At 37.9% G+C, this 7,013-nt stretch overlaps 1 pseudogene; it reads left to right on the top strand.

Annotated features, from left to right (window-relative positions):
* The first annotated feature begins 602 nt into the window (after positions 1 to 602).
* On the top strand, positions 603 to 5,103 carry LOC122650682 (annotated as a pseudogene).
* Positions 5,104 to 7,013: the final 1,910 nt, after the last annotated feature.

Consider the following 7,013-nt stretch of genomic DNA (forward strand, 5'->3'; position numbering starts at 1 on the left):
ATTATATGGAGATGTTTCCATACTTTTGTACCATTTTGAATGAAAGTCTATCTATATATTGGTGATATATGCCCCCTTTTGGTACTGCAAGTGAGTCTTCCCCAGTCAATCATGGGTGGAAACCAAACTCTGCTTACTCCCGCCCCCCTCCCTTTTTGTATTGGGAAGTTCTGCATGTTTTCTCCTTGTTAAATATAACTTAAACTCTTAGACTGAAAATTTTATCTCCTTAAAATACAATAGTACGTGAAAAGAGGTCTCCTGCCCCAACCCATCTACAGCCCCCATATGACCCTTCCTACAAATCTCTTGGACAACCTTGAAGGGCTGATTGTCCCATCCTTGGGCCATCCACTCAAAAGAGAATTAATAATCAAGGGATCATTGGGACTGTGGATTGACCAATAGAGAAGGAGGTATTTAATTACAAAGTAAGTGCATACAATATCATTGATATTTAATTTTGTTTTGCAGATTCAGTGATTCTGCAACATCTATTCATAAAGACTAATATGAAACTTCAAGCAAAGTAAGTGCATCTTTAATTGTCTTTAATTGTCTTTTTCTATAAGTGGTTGCATTCTAAGTAGCACATATCACATATGGCAGCTTATGCATGGTTGAAATGTGAGAAGGAGGAAGACCTAGACTGCCTTGCTGTCCTCAGAAATGCAGGTACCATTGCCCTAGCAGGTAGCTTATTCAAGGCTGAAGGCCGCTATGTATGTCTAAGCCTAATCAAGAGCATGGTCATGAACTTGAGTTTTAGTCTTATTCCAACTGCCTAGGGTCATGACTATATCATGTTATACATTCATTCAATCTAGCTCCATTAATTCAATACTATACTTTTCACCTTCCCCTTATTCATTAGTCTTCAATCACAATTCCCCTAGAGAAGTGTTCTTCAAGGTTATGTCCATTTTATGAACCATCTAGGAACAGAGAAATGTCAAGACTTTTCCAAGACTAGGTGAGGCCTATCCAAGACAATCTGGAGGATTCATGTGAGAATGGCACATCTAACATTTCCATCAGTACTTAGTCCAGAATAGACCAAAATTTAGAGACATTGACAGTTCTGTCATTGCAGCCCTTTAGGAACCAGTGGGGGGAGTGATTATATTCAGCTTTACACATGCACCACGTGGCTATAGTGATAAAGAACACGGCAGAGGGTTTTCTACACGGAGAGTGTGCAGTTTTATATCTTAGAGGAGGGGTATTATGGAAAAACACTAAAAATAAAGGATATATGAGACATTTTACAGGGTAGTGCTATAGTAATCTGAGTCTTATGAGGGGTGCTTGCAAACAATTTTGAAATTAAATTGACGTTATGCTAATCTTTTACCCTAAGAACACCAACTCTAAGACCATGGAAGAAAGTTCTCGGTGTACCACCATGCCCAGACCTGTGCTCTCATTGGACCCAGCATAAGTAGGGACCATGCTCCCCACCGAGAATGCCGACCCTGAGATTACTTAGCGTTTCGGACATGGACCCACAGTTCAATATGGTAGCTCGTGAGTTAATATTTTATCTAAAGATCTTATTATTTTCCCCGAAACACCACAAGGAAAAAAATAAAATTTAAATTCCATGTGAAAATTAAAAATGGTCATTTGCATCTAACTGTTCTTCCTTGCAAACAACCATTCTTTTTTTCTTTCTTTCATTTCACTTCAATTCATTTTTTGAATGAATTATTTGATTTCACTCTAGCCAAACGTGGCCTAAGTTTTTCTCTGTGATACTATACTTGACCAGGAACTCAGGCAGGATGGAGTCTGTGGCACCAATTGTCCTATTCCCCCCGGGAAAAACTTCATTTATATTCTCCAAGCTAAGGATCAAATAGGCAGCTTCTTCTACTTCCCTTCACTTGCATTCCACAAGGCAGCAGGAAGGTTTGGTGGAATCAAGATCTTTAGCCACCCAAGTATTCCTGTTCCTTTTCCTAACCCAGCTGGAGGGCATACAGTTCTGGCTGGTGACTGGTTCAAGAAAAACCAGATTAAGTAACAGTATAATTGGGTTCTTCTAAAGAATCATAACACTTATAGTTACTGGTTTTAGTACAAAAGAGAGAAATCCATTGAGATATTCGAATCGAATCCGTCTAATTGGCCACGCTCGATCCCAATTCTTGCTGATTCATTCTGATCCCTTGTTGATTCTGCTTTGGTTTGTTTTCTTTTCCTAAATACTGATATGAGTTTTCGTGTCATTAACATGATTTGAAAGCAATCTTAGACACTGGGAATGGTATGCCCTTTGCTGATGGGCTTCTCATCAATGGCCGTGGTTGGAATGGATACACATTCAATGTTGATCATGGTAAACCATAAATCATGATTTTTTGCAACTCAAGCTGCCACTCAAAGAAATTCCAAGTTGTTTTGGCTGTATAGTCTCACTGTTCTATATATAGTGGGCAGGTAAGACATACAGGTTCAGGATTTCAAATGTGGGTCTTACCACATCCATCAACTTCAGAAATCAGGGACACAAGTTGAAGCTGATAGAGGTGGAAGGGTCTCACACACTTCAGAACACCTGCTCTTCCCTTGATTTCCATCTGGGCCAGTCTTAGTCTGTTTTGGTTACTGCCGATCAGCCTGTACAGGATTACTACATTGCTGTTTCTTCACGTTTCACCAACCCAGTTCTCACAACTACAGCCATTGTCCATTACAGTAACTCAGATAACCCTCCCCCTAATAATATAATCTCTTTTTGACCAAAAAAATAAAAACTAACAGTTCTTAGATTTTCTATATCTTGATATTTATTTTAGCAAAAGATTTTATGATCTACAAGACTAGATTGGTATCTATGGTTTGTACAACAAGTTGTGCCACCTGGAAAGGTGAATGTGGCAATTTTAATCTTGGTTTTAAATTCAGAACATACATGCTAGATGGTCAAACCAGGTTGACCTGAATTGTCCCTTTTTTTTTTTTTTGGGTTATGTGGTTTTTCTAAAGCTGATGGAGATGTTCAAGGATTTTACTATTTGGAGAAAGTTATCCTCCACGGCACCTGAACATCCACCACATCATACTAGCGTTCACAAACCCTATAGGGTTTTAGAATATTTCTCAAAATACCCTCCTGATACCCCCCCACGGGCGCACGCATCTGAACCCACCGTGGTGAAGGGATTCCCAGTCACCATAGCTGAAGGAAAACTTGGTCCTTATTATTTGTATTTGAAATTTTAATATTCGTTTATTCAGCTTCAAATTCAATTATATTTCTTTCTTATATTGACATCTTTCATTGTAATTTTAGCCATCCATGTTGAATCTTAGGGTCTACCTGTTTGATTAAAAGTTCCAACCCTTTATAATATGCCATATGGCAGTAATTGTGTAGGCAAGAGAATGGTTAAATAGCTTTTTTTTTTTATTTTTTATTTTATTGTTTTAGTATTCTTAATCATCCCTTTATTTGCGGCCCATTATTATGTATTGCTGTGCTTCTACCTTTTCTTTTTCCAATAAAAGAAATCTGAAGGTAGGAAATATGTGTGTTGTGTTGGAGGAGTGAGAGAGAGAGAGATTGCAACCTGTGGAGGTTTTGCTTCATTTGATTCAAACTCAATATGTGATTCAGGAACATGAAACAAAAGATCCATAAGAATTATTGGGAGAGTTCATGTTTAGGGTTTCTACTAAGACAATGGTTTTGAGCTTCTTTCTAACCCTGATTTTATCAGGTCTAATTGTTTCAGTTTGCTGGCTACAGTGTACAAGTTAAGAATTTCAGCTGAAATAATATTTACAACTTAATCAGAGACTGCTGTCTCCCCACCCCTTCCCCCTCCCCCTCCCCCTCCCCCTCCCCTTTCCCTTAAAGTCCACTACAGTCAATTCTCATGTCATATCTGCCACTAAATTAAGGTCTTCCAGTACTAAAACTACTTCATAATTTAATATTTATTATTTATTTTTTAAGGACTCTTCCAAATGCTTTGGACCCTCATAATTAATATTCCTCTTCCTGATAAGTATAAATATACCATGTAGTGCTCCAGTTGAAGTACCCCTTGCCTCTAACCTCAAGTTGTTTTCAACTCTCTCTCTCTCTCTCTCTGTGACATATTCTTCTTTATCCTTCTTATTATGGCACAGACCAAGATCATGGCTACTTGTGTTTTTCTTCTTGTACTAATGTTCTCCAATGAAATTCTCTCTGTTGTAGGAAGGCTATTAAAGACTGGAAAACTTGATAACAACTGCTGGTAATGCAACCGGAAATGGAAAGAACAACTTGAAAGCAATGGCTACTGCTGGGGAATCTTCTACCAGCTCCTTCCCCATGAGGGTAGAAGTGTGGTAGAGATTGATGACTTCCGTCCCACAGATCCAGGTCACAATCCTGGTGTTGGCAATTCCATCAAAAACTGAGAACAATGGAACAGCTTGCCAATAATGCAAACATCGTTAATGACAACCAGAGGTATCAATGGTGTCTCCTTCGTTCCAGCAGACACACCATTGAAACTAGCAGATTACTACAACATCCCTGGCGTCTTCAATTTTGGAAGCATTCCCGATAAACTTCCTGGTGATGGCAGATGCGACCTTAAGACTTCTGTCATGGCTGCAGATTTCAGGGTTTATGTCGAGATTGTGTTTGAGGATTGGACGGGCACTGTACAATCATGGCAGATTGATGGTAATTCCTTTTTTATTGTCGGGGAAAGTTTATAGGCCATGAAAAGATTCATTCTTTCCTTATCATGGGTTCATCTCGACTTCTGAAACCGTGGAGTTTTTCTGAATGAACAGGATGGGTCAAGGCTGGTGGTCGCCTAAGAGCAGACGAAGTTACAATTTGAGAGACACGGTTGCTCGTTCAACTACTCAGGTATGGAATAGATCATTGGGAACCCATTCGAGATTAGACGAACTAGACAATTTTGATTAACCTATCAAACAGTGATGCATTTTGTGCTTGAGATGTTGGTAAATTGGGTTTTTTTATTGGGAATGCAGGTTTACCCGAATTCGTGGACTGCAATATATATGACTTTAATCTCAAGATTTACTGTTTCTACTTCAAAATGGATAGCAGAAACAATGGCAGTATAATATATCAAGAAGAATTGTTGTAGAAAAAATAAAAAAAAAAAGATGCTGAAAAGAACAAAATAAATGATTTGAAAGAATATGTAGATAACAAAAACAAAAAGATAAAAATAGAGAAGGATTAGCTTTAATATATAGTTTAGATGATTATTAAACTATTAGAATAATGTGTGTTTGATGTTTGGGTTGAACGGATTTTGCTGCTTGTTTCAAGCAAAATGGTATTTACACTGTTTTGGAACAATTTACCAAGTTTTATTTCCTCTTGTAATCTGGAAGTTACAAGTAACAATGCTGGAAATTTTATACTTTCGCTATTTTTATTTTCCTCCTTATTAAACACATACATCTGTGAAACCAATTTTACTAGGAGCAATTTTTTTAATACATAATTTATTGGTTTTTGATTGATTGCCACTCCAGTGTCAGTTGGGTAAGACTGCATGCTTGTTTACTTGGAAGCTGCAAATTTGACCTTTGAACCTTACGGGACGAAGAATTGTTGTTTAAAACCATAATTTTGACTAACCTTCGGGGAGAAGAAAATATTATTTGGTATAGCAACTTTCCCCTCTCAAATATCTCTTCTGCCTCTACACATGGTCACACGTGCATTTGCACGTGCATATTTACTAGTATATATATATATATATAAAACTGTAGAAAAATGAGTTTCTAATCTAAATTTCAAAGAGCAAAAACATAAGATTTCATATAGAAAAACGGCATCTAGTCCACTCTATACTTGCTTTCCAAGAAGTGGTTGGTCCTTTGGAGTTCCATATGATGATCCCTTGTGGGTCTTGAGGGGAAAGTTATGTTAAATAGGAAAGAATAAAGGTATTTACAGTCTAAAGAATTTCTTCTCTTTGGTATCATTTTGGATTACATAGATAAGAGCCTCAAGGAGATTTTCTTTACATAAATGAATTTCGTGGTATGAATATAGAAACCCAGTCATGTAGTCAACACAAATGTTGATCTGTGTCACATGGTGTATGAAAACTCATCTTTGAAAGCACCCACAAAATTCATAATATCACCCACTAGACCCAAAGCACTCCATGAAACCTTGAATTGGTCTACCTGCACAACAACCACTAAGTCTGAGCGAATTTGAAAGTTAGTACAGCAGTTTAATGACCTGGCTTTCAGTAGCCCTAGCTTAATCACCAGAAACTTCATTCATAGGCTTGATTGCACCCGCAATAACAAAAATTGGCGCACCATTAGCATCACGAGCAATTGCACCATATCCTCCAAGATTTCCCCGAATTGATTCATCGCAGTTGATAGCTATCCAGTTCGATAGAGGGTTTGCCCAAACATATGGATTGGAACTAGGACGAAAGAAAGGGACCTTTTATCTTCCATCGTTGAAAGAGGTCTCTGTTAGTGCTAGAATCAGGTACTCACATCTTCATGTCCATGAACCGGCTCTTGTGGGGCCATGTCCCCCTAGTGGGATCTTTGCACACAAAAAAATATGGACTTCAAAAATATATTTTTTTTATAAAGTGGTAAAAAGATAGTAAAACGATAAGCACAAACCTAGGCCTGATTTGGTATGATTTCTATTTCAATTTCAGGGGGTGATTTCTATTTCTGAAATTGTTTGGTTTGATTATTGCACCTTATTTCAGTAAAATAGAAATCAAGTTGAATAGAAATTCTGAAATAGCTGATGAGCTGTTTCAGAATTTCTATTTCATTTGATTTAGCACTCTTGCTCTTGAATGAGCACATGGTTAATTTCATGGCCAAAGTAGTAATTTCATGTTAAAAATAAACACCATCCTTCTTCTCCTAATGGTCGCACCACCACCACCCCACTACGTACTACCATGTTACCACCGCCACTATCACCACTACTACCCTCGCTGCCACCACCACCACCACCACCACTACCACTA

Source organism: Telopea speciosissima, chromosome 2 (assembly GCF_018873765.1).
Source record: "Telopea speciosissima isolate NSW1024214 ecotype Mountain lineage chromosome 2, Tspe_v1, whole genome shotgun sequence".
Lineage (NCBI taxonomy): Eukaryota > Viridiplantae > Streptophyta > Magnoliopsida > Proteales > Proteaceae > Telopea > Telopea speciosissima.